Raw genomic sequence first — 13043 nt, 5'->3', positions numbered from 1 at the left:
ATGATTACTAATTTTATTGGGAAAGTTTTTTATTTTATGTATCCTCTGTTGACCAGGTTAGTCTCACTAGGCTAGCAGTCTCTTTTCAGGAGAGATCCAGGGAACTTCCCCTGCTGTTTTTGACAGGTGCCATAGGATCTTTTACATCCTTCTGAACTGCCACCAGCTCAAGCAGATGGGATCTTGGTTTAACATTTCATGTAAAGGATTGTACAGTCAGGAGTGCAGCACCTCCTTTTGTTGCACTGCAGTGTTAGTAATCAATCAATCTATCTGCTGTTGGAATAGAACCCACAGCCTTCTCCACCACAGGAGAGTGTGCTTTGTGTTGAGTGACTGACAATGTCATATAAATCCTTTTACTAACTGCTAAAAAAAACATGTTTTGATGAGGTTGTGGGTGTTAGAAAGATAACATCTAACACCCAATGGAGGTTAAAATCTCCAAGAAGTATTGACATTGCTACAGCTATGTTTGCTTAAATGATTTTTTTTTACTTCTGCACTAACTGCAAGTTGAGTAAATCTGTATTGTTGTCCACATGTTTAGGCACTGGAGTTTTTAACCAGATTGTTTAATGAAATCTTGGAAAGTGAGAGGATGTCTGAGGAGTGGTAAAAAAGTGTTTTAGTACCAATTTTTAAGAATAAGGGTGATGTGCAAAGCTATAGTAACTACAGATGGATAAAACTGATCAGTCACAGCATGAAGTTATGGGAAAGAGTAGAAGAAGCTAGGTTAAGAAGGGAGGTGATGATTAGTGATCAGCAGTATGGCTTAATGCCAGGAAAGAGCACCATAGATGCAATGTTTGCTCTGAGATTGTTGATGGAGAAGTACAGAGAAGGTCAGAAGGAGTTGCATTGTGTCTCTGTGGACTTAGAGAAAGCATATAACATGGTGCTTAGAGAGGAGTTGTAGTATTGTATGAGGAAGTCGGGAGTGACAGAGAAGTCTGTAAGTGTGATACAGGATATGTACAAGGGTAGTGAGACAATGGTGAGGTCTGCAGTGGGAGTGATGGATGCATTTAAGGTGGAGGTGGGATTACATCAAAGATCAACTCTAAGCCCTTTCTTATTTGCAATGGTGATGGACAGGTTGACAGATGAGATCAGACAGGAGTCCCCGTGGACTATGAATTTTGTAGATGACATTGTGATCTGTAGTGAGAGAAGGGAACGGGATGAGGAGACCCTGTAGAGGTGGAGATATGCTCTAGGGAGAAGAGGAATGAAGGTCAGTAGGACTAAGGCAGAATATATGTGTGTGAATGAAAGGGAGGATAGAGGAATGGTGAGGATGCAGGGAGTAGAGTTGGCGAAGGTGAATGAGTTTAAATACTTGGGATCAACAGTTCAGAGTAATGGAGAGTGTGGAAGGGAGGTGAAGAAGAGAGTACAGGCAGGGTGGAGTGGGTGGAGAAGATTGTCAGTAGTGATTTGTGACAGACAAGTACCAGTAAGAGTGAAAGGGAAGGTCTACAAGAGGGTAGTGAGATCAGCTATGTTATATGGGTTGGAGATAGTGGCATTGACAAAAAGGCAGAAGTCAGAGATGGAGGTGGCAGAGTTAAAGATGTTAAGATTTGCACTGGGTGTGACGAGGGTGGACAGGATTAGGAATAAATATATTACAGGTTCAGCCCAGGTTGGACAGTTTAGCGACAAAGCCAGAGAGGCAAGATTGTATTGGTTTGGACATGGGCTGAGGAGGAACGCTGCATATATTGGGAAAAGGATGCTAAGGATGGAGCTGCCAGGTAAGAGGAAAAGAGGAAGGCCTAAGATAAGGTTTATGGATGTGGTGAGTGAGGACATGTAGGTGGTTGGTGTGACAGAGCAATATGCAGAGGACAGGAAGAAATGGAAATGAATGATCCAACATGGTGACCCCTAACGGGAACTGCCAATAGAAAAAGAAGACTAACTGCAAGTTGTTGAGTAGTTGGAATAATTAATCAAGTACACCATCCCTAATGTTAACAGAATTTTCCATAAGTTACACACAAACTACTCCTTTTGGGTCATGGTGAGATGGGATGAAGTAATTAATAACTTTTTAATATTATTATATATAAGGAAAACTCCCAACAATAAGTTTTATGCATATGATGTCAGTTTTTTTTTTCTGAAACCAAGTTTTAGAGTTTGCATGTTCTTTTTAGAATACTACAGAAGGTAATGAAGTGGTTTTAGACCTTTCATATCAAGTAGACAAACAAAAGATGAATAGCAAAATAAGCAAAGTAAAATAATAATAGCAAAGATTATAAATTAAATATTGCTGATAATCAGAAAAATTTGAATAACAAAGGGATAATGAAAATACACTGAATGTAATACATTTGTTAGAAGCTTTTTGAGAAATATTAAAAATAGCTTAGTGTGAATAAAAGCAAATTATGATGTAAAAACAAATATTTGAGAAAGTTATTTTCTGAACATAATCAATATGAAATTCAGTTGCCTTTTGGTAGGTCATGTCTGAAAAGCATCCACTGACTAGTGCACCATCTTCATTAACAATGGTAAATAAAAAAATATAATAAACAGATTTACATCATAGCTCACTTATGAAATTGTTATACTTTAAAAAGAGGAGATTAATTTCTATTTTTGAAAAAAAAAAACAGAGAAATAAGGTAGAATGTTTGAGTAAAACCCATGACAACCTATAGATGGATTAACAAAATACACTTTAAATAATTGGTTATAATAATAATTAAATCAGTTACTAGAGTTAAGAACTACAGAATTTTTTCTGTGCAAAAAAATCCAATGTCAGAAGCATTAAGCACACTAACAATAATCAACATCTGATATTTTAGTAATACGTGCAAAACATTCAAATCAAACAACAAAGCCATGCCTAAAACAAATGAAACATAGGTACTTACGTATTATCTCAACCAGATTTTCGCGATAATACTCTTTGCTTCCAGATGTGGACATTTTACCAATACTGACTTGAAAATGTCACATTAACTGTTTTCTTTCACACTGAAATTTTTTTGAGGCAGGATTATCGATTAAACATGGAAAAAGTAATGTTTAACCGCATGCTGGCCTGAAAACGAGTATGGGAATTAGCGTACCTTGTTACTTTACGTCTTTACTTACAACAGATAAGTTTGGCTTACATTCAGGAAGATGCGACTACAACTGCTAACAACTTTATCTCTACACACACAGAAACAGTACAACAGAGAATGAGAAATCCACATCTTTTTTAGCCGTAATAATTGAAACACAATCTCCGTTTGTCCGAGAATAGCACTATCACAATTACAAGTAGCCAAAGCACCACTGTCAACTTATCACATACCAAACTACCCTACATGTCAGCATAATGCAATATCATCAGTTTGGCAAATCTTTTACTGTTATTGCAAGCTTCTATTCTTAAAAAAAAAAAAAAGTTTTCCTCCTTTCAAGTCTGTTTGTAAATTTTTTATAAATAGTCTACCAAAAAGCATTTCTTCAGGTCTCCCTGTGTTTTTCTTTTCAGCATTCCACCTTGATAAGAGAAAAGCACTCCTTTCGACAGTAACATACACAGCAGCCCAGGAAATTAAACCGTGCGTGTGTAAAGCTTGCAAAACAGGAAGAAGACTTTCACACATTGTTTTATCTTCCTGAATGTAAGCTAAACCTATTTGTTGTAAGTAAAGATGTAAAATAACAAGTGGCACTAATTAACACAGTCGTTTTCATGCCAGCATTCATATTACTGCAACCACGAAAATCTGGTTGCGCTAATACGTAAGTACCGAAACATAAAATACCAATAATTAATGATTATCTCCACAACAGAACTATTTCTTAACAATGGTATAATCAGTAATTCTGATGCAGTCAAGAATGCAAGCCTAAGATGATCTAAGACAACTGGTTACAGAACATAGAAAGCTGTGATCTAAGACAACTGGTTACAGAACATAGAAAGCTGTCATTTCTTCTAAATGACTCATTTACCATGTGTGTGCTCTCCTACAGCAACACTATTTACTTCAGTAACAATCAGGCATAAAATGTTCTAATGGCATGCATAAAAGGCTGTTGTCTTGTCTTCAAGGCAGTTTTTTCTTATAAATTGATCCATACAAGACTACTGTATATTTGCTTTAAATCTGCCCCCTCTCCAATCAAATACAGACTGAAAGTAGCCCATGACCCAGGGAAATATCAGTCTTCTAAATCAGGATGCACAGCAACACAAAAGAAAGTCTAAGTCCAAGGCAATCTTTTTTTTTAAACAAGAAGCATCTTTATTAAATTATCACATATGGCACAGGAAATTATACATTTATATAAATGAAAACAAATCTTATTGACATAATTTTAGTTGCAAACATTATACATCACAAGCCATGTTGACATAATTTTAGTTGCAAACATTGTACATCACCAATAGCCTATCCAATCATTTTCAGTCAAACATTACATAGCTCATTCAAATCCTGTCTTCTTTTAAACCTCGTTCCTGCTCTGCATGTATATTGTTCCCACAATTTTCATTTTTTTCTATGTAATTTAGTCCTATGCTTTTCTAAAGATCCCAATTCCAGTTGTTTTATCTCTTTTACAATTTTCACTATTTCTAGTACAGTTGGTTTAGACTTTGATTTCCATTTTCTAGTAATTGCTTTTTTGGCAGCCAACATAATTAGGCTCATTGAGGCCTTACTATGTCTAGGCAATTCCAATTCTGTATCATAGCTCAAAAAATCATTTCCTTAGTTTAACCAATTTGCTCACCCAGTATCTCTGACAGAGTAGTCTGCAGGGAATCGTTACAGTATTTCAACTCATTACACTCCCAGAAAATATGTTCCCTCTTTCTTCCTCATCACACCTCCAACATTTGCTGTCTACATGAGGAAAAATTCTTTGGAGTCTACTTGGGGTATAAAAATACCTATGTCACTACTTCCAAACAACAATCTTCTAGACTTTATTGCATATTTGAGAGACATACATATATCCCCCATTGTTTCTTTGTGAATTGTTTATCCAGTCTCTCAGTCCAATCCTTTCTAACCTCCTCTGATTGATTCATATAGTTATCATGCAATATTTTGCATGCTCTACTAATTATGTATTTTTTAACAGCAGCTTCTGTTCTAGATTCTACTAAAAACTCTATCAGTGCTGGTCTTTCACTTAGGACCCCCCATTTCTTTCACTTTGCTTATACTCTGATATCAATCTTTGATAGGGAAGGCAATCTCTAGCCTGCAGTCCAAATAAATACTTGGCCTCTTCCCGTTCTATTACCTTTCCCACTCTAATTATTTGCACCAAATACCTTGGTTCGTTTGCCAGTTTTCTCCAACAAATTCCAGTCCACTCTTGCCTATTGTCTGTATCCCTAATTTCAGTCATCCCTATTGGCAGAATCTCCTATCTCCATTCACATGTTGGCTTAGTTCTTAGAATACTTTCTGCTACTTTATCATTACAATTTTCTGTATGGTTATTGTTGTTCTCCTCAAGGATCTGCATCTAAAATCCCAGTCTTTCCTTGTTTCTTGATCTTCCCCTCGTTTCATTTTCACCCCTTTCCATTTTGAATTATAGGTTTCTGACTGTGCTATGTATAGGAGCCTTAACTGTGTAGTTCTGAAATACCCCTTCAAATTGGGTAATCACAGACCACCTTGTTCTATTGGAAGAATCAGCTTATCCCACTTGACTCTTACTGTCTTCCCCTCCCAGATAAAATCTTTGAGCTCTTTATTAATTGCTATCCACAACTTCTCCTCTGGTTCATAAAAATATGCCTGACCTCTGTATAAAATTAAAGGGGCTAAAAACATTTTAAATTCTTGTATATTGTTATTCATATTCATATAACAGAGCTTCCAATTTCTCAGTTTTTGTATGATCTTTTGTTTAGTCTCTTCCCACATAGCCTTAGCTGCTACACCAGAATCCTTTTAATCCATACTCCTAAGTACTTCATTTTATCATGTTCCCATAAATATGGATATTTCTGAATATGTGTGTGGAAACACAATTTAGAGCTATTGCCTTTGTTTTAGCTTTATTAATTTTGTATCCTGAAAACATTTGATACTGCCTCAAAACGTCCCACAACAATGAAATGTCCTTTTTTTGTTTTTTTATCAGGTATAAAACAATACCATGAGCAAATAAAGCCTGCTTTTCTTGACTACCATACCAATTATAGCTTTGAATTTCTGTGTCTTTGTTTCTTTGTCAATGGTTCTAAATATAATGCAAATAACAAAAGGGAAAGATGACACCCTTGCCTGGTTCCTCTGCTCAAACAGAAATTATTATAGAGGAGCCCACCCACTTTAATTTTGGCCTCCAATCCCTCGTATGTCCTCTTAATCCTTAATCAACCTTATGATTATCAGGGAATGCAAATGCTTCCATTGCCCTGCTCATAAACACCCATCTTACTCTGTTAAATGCTTTCTCTGCATCAAGACCCACCAACAACAGTGATATTTTCTTACATTCTACTTCCCTCTGGATCTTCATTGTTCTGTTAATGTTGTCATATATTTGCCTTCCCTCTGCAAAACCATGTTGATCCATATCTATCAGTTTTGGCATTACCCTTGCCATTCTTTTAGCCATAATAGACATAAACACTTTATAATCATGGTTTAGGATTGAAATGGGTCTGTATTAAACTTGATCTGATGGGTCTTTACCTTCTTTAGGTAGTACAGCCACCACCACTTTCTTCCAGGATGTTGAATCTTCTTCTCCTCTTAAAATACTGTTAAACAAAAACTTCCAGATCTTTATCAGTTTTTCCCTCCTAGCTTCCAAATGTCCACAGGAATGCCATCTATTCCTGGGGACTTTCCTGTTGATTGGTTATACATCACCACTGTTATCTTGTCTCCTCCCATCTTAACTGTTAATAATTGAGCCTCGTCTCCCAATAACTTTGGCCTATTTAATTCTTCCATAAACATTGCCATTTGTACATTTTCTTGCATTCCCTATTTCTCTGCTTTATACATACTTTCATAAAATTTCCAGAATATTTCTAATACCTCTACAGGATGAGTCCAAGCAATATTTTCCTATAAGATGAATCAGAAAAGACTGGTGTTTAGTTCCTTGATAGCTGTCCTATCTCTGATCAAATGCAGGCTGAGAGCAAACCTAGAACTTGGAAGATACCTTTCTTCTCCAGTCAGGTTTCACAGTAAGACTAATAATTAATAATAAATAATAGCTTCCGGTAAATGCTGATGAAAAGAGCACACTTTATGCATAGTTCACATATCTATATCTACATCTGGGAACAGTCTCGACAGTACAAGCAGCTGTAACCTTCAGAAAGCTTCCCAGTAAACCTGGACAGCAATATGTCCATCCACATGGCCTGAAAGTTTACAAGGATCAGTTGCAAAATCTTCAGGATTTTGAAGTATGTTAGTGTGACTGCATTTAGCAAGGCACCAAGAGACTGATTTCTGACTAAAGGCAGTTTAATTCACTTCTGATACCACAGCTGTTAGGTCTGGTGAGATCTGAGGGTTGACATTAAGATCCAGTCCCTCAGGTGGAGCCAGTCATCATTTCAAAAATGAAGGATCTTAGCTTGAACTGTGAGAGTTTTCTTCATTGCTAAATACCTGACAACTCAAAACCACACCTGTGATAACCATAAGCAGCCATCTAGAATTAGTTTTGGACTTTCATCTTTGAATTTCAAGATGCACTATGGAATCAGATGGAAGAAAGTACAACATGAATCTCACTTTCCATAGGAAGTAGACTATGTGCATATTAACGCCCCTTTTGCTTGTAAAGTGTGCAGATCAGGGTATGGATCACATTCTTTCTAATAATAAACATGTGCCCCAATTCTGCCAAATCCAAACCTGATATCTCCTGAATCTACAGCGTTAATACTGGCTTTAATGGATGTCTCAGTCCAGGCAGCATGTTGATCACACCTGTGTTTTGAACTGCTGAGACAGTGATGCCTTTTTCTGTGGCACTTTAAAAAAATTGCATTTTTTTTTTTTTAAGTACCACATAATGGATAGCTGTCACAGAAAATTAGAAGCCCTGGAAACAACTTTCCTTTTGACATTTAAGACTAGAAGCATTGCATATAGCTTTAACTTTTTAATGTGGACCTTTCACTCTAGGATGCAACACTTCCTTTGAACAAGAAGAAAAGGTAGTTCCTCACTCTGCCAGTCAAGCATCCTTCATTTAAACTCAGCCTTTGCTTGATTTAGCCAAATGAGTTATATGTTCATTTAAAGACTGGCCTGTTTCCCACTTTGGAATCCAGTGAAAGGGGTTTGACACTAGATGATTTGTGATGCTGTTGTAGGTCTGTAACCACTGACACCTCAAAACCCACTACAGCATACACATCCTAAGTTATACAAAAGGCACCAAGAAGATTGTAGTGAAACACTAAAGGTGCAGAGAAGACAATGCTTGAACCCTCCACCCCCCATTTAACATGAAAGTTTCAAGTTCACAACCTAATGATCTTTCTCTCCAATGCCAGGAATGACAAGCACTGAGAGGAAACTAGAGAAGGTAGTTACCTTAGAAAGAATCAGAAAGTATTTCTCACAGTTTATGCTCACACCCAAGGACTGCAGCTATGTGGGCATCCAGTCCAGGGTCACTACCTAATAGTACCTCAATAGTTCTGCAATACACTGGTTGCTCAACAGGGGAATATATGGAGAATCTTCTTCTACAAGACTTCACCCAGCAAAGATATCATCCTGTTAAACACTATGAGTGATGAAGTAAGGTCAAATATAGCACTCTGTATGACTGTACTGCATTCCAACTAGCGTTGCTTGCATAAGCAGTATTTCATTGCTTTTTCTTAACTGCTTAACTGTGCTTTTATCAAAACTACATTGATACTGCATTGATACTAAATGTCATCTTTATTGTTGGGCCACTCTTTTGGGTGACATGGCCATCTGAACAAGGCTAATTCCATGGGGCACTTAAGAATCTTTTTTGTGTGTAAGCAGGCTTATTTTTGAGAGGTTCATTAGTCAGAAAAAGAAGATGTTGAGTGGGCTGAAGAAGACTAGTAGAAAAACTTAATAGTAAAGAGAGACTGTTTCCACTTCAAAAAGTCAATGGCTAGGTCCTAAGAAGGCTGGATAAAACTTCTCCAGCCTGAAAGGGACATCCAGGATGCACTAACTGAGCTTCTTTTTAGTGTAGAATGCTTCAGCCAGACCATCCATCACAGCTACATGACTGACCATCAAATCCTAGAAACAGCATCATTAAAATAATGGTGCTATGAATAGAACTTCTCCCTCCTGAAAGAGGCATCCAGAATGCACAAGCTGAGCTCCCCTTTAATGGAGAATAGCCAGACCATCAATCACAGGTATATGACTGACCAGCAATCCTAGAAATAACATCAGTATAGAAAAAAATAATGGTGCTATGAGCCCTATTCATGAACTAGAGAAATACGTCTGATAATCTCCTGCTTGAGTGCACTATGGAGAGTTTGAATGTGGATATGTAAGATGATTAGCTGCTGGATCTGAATCTCATCATGATAGTGAAAACTCTCTTTTTCCCACTGCCCAAGGCTTAAAACTCATTGTCTGGAAGCAAGGAAGTACTGTGGTGCCCTAGCCCTAAACAGGACCAAGGACAGCTCAAGTCTTTCAGTTTTAGGATACCTGAAAAGAGTTTCACTACACTAATCTGGAGACTCATACAGAGTATTTTCTTTTTTGGGACCATGGAGCATAGTGCAGATGCTTTCCGACTGCACATATGGCATCCTTCATGACTGGAAAGATGAGTGGGATAACTTAAAACATCTCCCTTTTCTTCAGATATTTATCAGTGCATACTTCAGTGTGAAGTTGTGGTCATAGACCAGTTCTTTGAAGACATCATAATGCTTAAAGTTTCATTAAAGGAAGTGTTACATCAGGGGGGTGCTGTATGATAGGAAGTGTCAATCAGATATAATAGCTCCATATCCTCAGACTTCTTACAGGAAGCTGAAATGATAGAGTTCAACAACTGCTACTGACTCCAGCAAGGATTGTAGATGTACAAATGATGCATGTGGCATCACGTATGTGGCAATTGCACACTAGCTGATAAGCAACAAGGGCCATGAACTTGGGTGCATTGCCCACCAGTGATGACATAGAAAGAAGTGAAGGCTGTATGGGGCTTACTTCATTGATCAGGCCATGTTCCTTAAGGGTACAAGCTGATGCCTGAGTAAGCAGATCCCATGAGACTGCTTGAAGTAAAAAAAAAAACTAAACAATAACCACCACTAAATGATAACCTAGTGAAATTTCCTCTTTTTGAGCCACTGGAGCACACACACACACACACACACACACACACACACACACACACACACACACACACACACACACAAAGACACACAAACACAGAAGAGAAGCATGCGTGAGATTTGATTTCACAGCCAGGTTGGTGGAGCAGAACTGTTGCAGCTACTCAAACAGCAGAATTAGCATTTTTCTTTTCAATTGCAAGGTACTTTTATTTATGGCTATGGGCACATGGTATACAGTATTTATAAATATTAATAGGTGTGTGTGTGTGTGTGTGTGTGTGTGTGTGTGTGTGTGTGTGTGTGTGTGTGTGTGTGTGTGTGTGTGTGTGTGTGTGAAGTGGAACTGGGTGCTCATATCTAGCCCTAAAAGTTGACACATTCTGTAGGGACAGACAAAGAACTAACAACACATACTCTCAAGAGAAAATGTATTAAAAACAGGATGCTACATGTGGACATAGCTCTCAGCCTTTCATTCACAAAATTCCATTTTGCAAAAAGGTGTGAATGCATCCTAGTTAAAGAAAGCATTTTGCTCATACTCAAGCCCTGTACCTTAGCTACAGCAAGCACGAACCGTAATTTGCATAACCAACTGCCAGACTGTTAGATAAATCACTTTGGATTATAGTCAGTCAGCCATTTGAGTTTCAGAATTTTTGTGTTTCAAAACATACATGTTGTTGCAAAACCTGTTCTAATAACTTTTTTAATTGATTGGAGTTTTCTGCTTTTGTCTTCATTTTTGCAGAACATCTATGATTATATTTTCATAATGATGCCCTATCCTTGAGAAAGTCACTTAACCAGACAGTGCTTTGGGGTCATTGGAAAACTGGAATAGGCTCCTCAAGGGTTCCCTGGACTATAAGCCTAGTTACTAGCATCTATAAACCAGAATAGTTATGGTGTAAAGGAAGAAAAATAATTGTAGTAAACAGGAGCATCATTATACAAGTCATGTTCTTTGGATGTGATCATTGGTTTTCCTAATTTTTACAGTGATTTTATTTAGCTGCAAATAAATTGGATAGCAAATGTGTGAGTTTAATGTTAATATTTTTATTATGAACACATTTCAATTTAGAATTATTTTTGCAGGAACTCAAGTGTGAAATGCATTGTGTTTGTGTTACAACAATTTGTCTAGTAGTTAGTACAGACGGGTAAGTTTATGAGCTGTTAAACAGCTGCTTACTGTAGTACATGATTTGATTTTCTGAGCTTCCATTTGTTTTTGTGGTTCTGCCAAGTTACTTCACCATACAGTACTCCTGGACTGCTCTTGAAAAGGGACGCTTCCATTGGGTTATCCCTGGTTGTTAGCAAATGTGTTATACATTTTGTTATTGAATTCCTGCACCCTTTGCATTAATTAGTACTTTGCTATATGCTATTTGAGTATGAATCATGGCACACCTCTTGTAGTTTAATGGGTAGCTAGATGCATTTTCACTAAATGTGAGTTTCAAGGTAAGACATTTACTGTATCTCATTATATGTCTTTCAGTGTGAATGTATTTTGTTTTGGTTAGAAATTGGCTGCCACTGTTTTTTCTGTAAAAATTGAAATAATAGTTTTAAATGAAATCTAAATCTCCATTAATTGCAAAAATATAGAATAAATAGTATGTACACTGAACAGTGTTTATGGTAATTGGGGATTATAAGCAACTAATGGGATATTAGTATGTCTGGTGGGTGCCTGATTCATTACTGTATAGGGATCAATTTGTCTACTATACAGCTCTGTTGACTCTGGAGGTGTATGCTGCAATGATACAGCATTAATAGCTATTCAAGTAGGGCAGACCTGTACTGGGTGAAGTCAGAAGGGATAGCTATTATTGATGACAGAAAAGATATAGGGAGGTCAAAAATGTGATGCAGGTGTCCTACAAGTAGCAAAACACAAAGTTGTTTTCCAGCAGCTATTTCTGCACTATTAATCATTCTCTATAATGCAGATTCATTTTGATAACTTTTACTTCTGCAGAGAATTTACATATTGACTTTGCATACATCATCAGGTGATTAATATTTCTTATGCTTTCATATATAAACTAATTAAACTGTGCTACATCTGGCTTGTTCTTATAGTATGATGCTACTGATCTTTACACAGTTTAATGTACTTCATCTAAAGTTACCAATAAAGTACATGCAATTTATTTCTTCATAGCAGTAGGGGTGTACATTGTCAACAAAGTGGCTATAGCGGCTTGTGGGGGTGGCAGGGCTCTCTGTGGATGAAAGCATCTTAAACTCTTATCTAGTAATTTTTAAACAGTCTAATCTGGCTTTGCAGAGCTAGTGTGTGTGTATGTGTATGTGTATGTGAAATAAGTAGTAATCCTTTGGTTACTGTATGTTTGTGTAAAACACAATTGAAATATGTGACTTTGGTTATTATGACAGGGGTGGGAGATATGTGCAGATAAAAAAAAAATGATTGACCCTACTGAACTCTTACACTATGGTGCTACACTACTGTGCGTGCAATTCTTTGGATAAGATGCTAAGCCTTGGTGGCATCTCAAGTGAATATTAAATATTCCATAACACCTATTGAAAAGAGCAGGCGTCCTTTCTTTATATACAAATGAACTCTTATTTACAACATATTTACAAATATTTATAAATATACAAATATATTTACACATATCCATAACTTTCCTTACAATCATACTAAATTTTCATCCTTATTAGA

This window comes from Protopterus annectens, chromosome 11.part0 (genome assembly GCF_019279795.1).
Source record: "Protopterus annectens isolate FY-2018-M chromosome 11.part0, PAN1.0, whole genome shotgun sequence".
NCBI lineage: Eukaryota > Metazoa > Chordata > Ceratodontiformes > Protopteridae > Protopterus > Protopterus annectens.
This window is presented reverse-complemented; position numbering follows the sequence as displayed.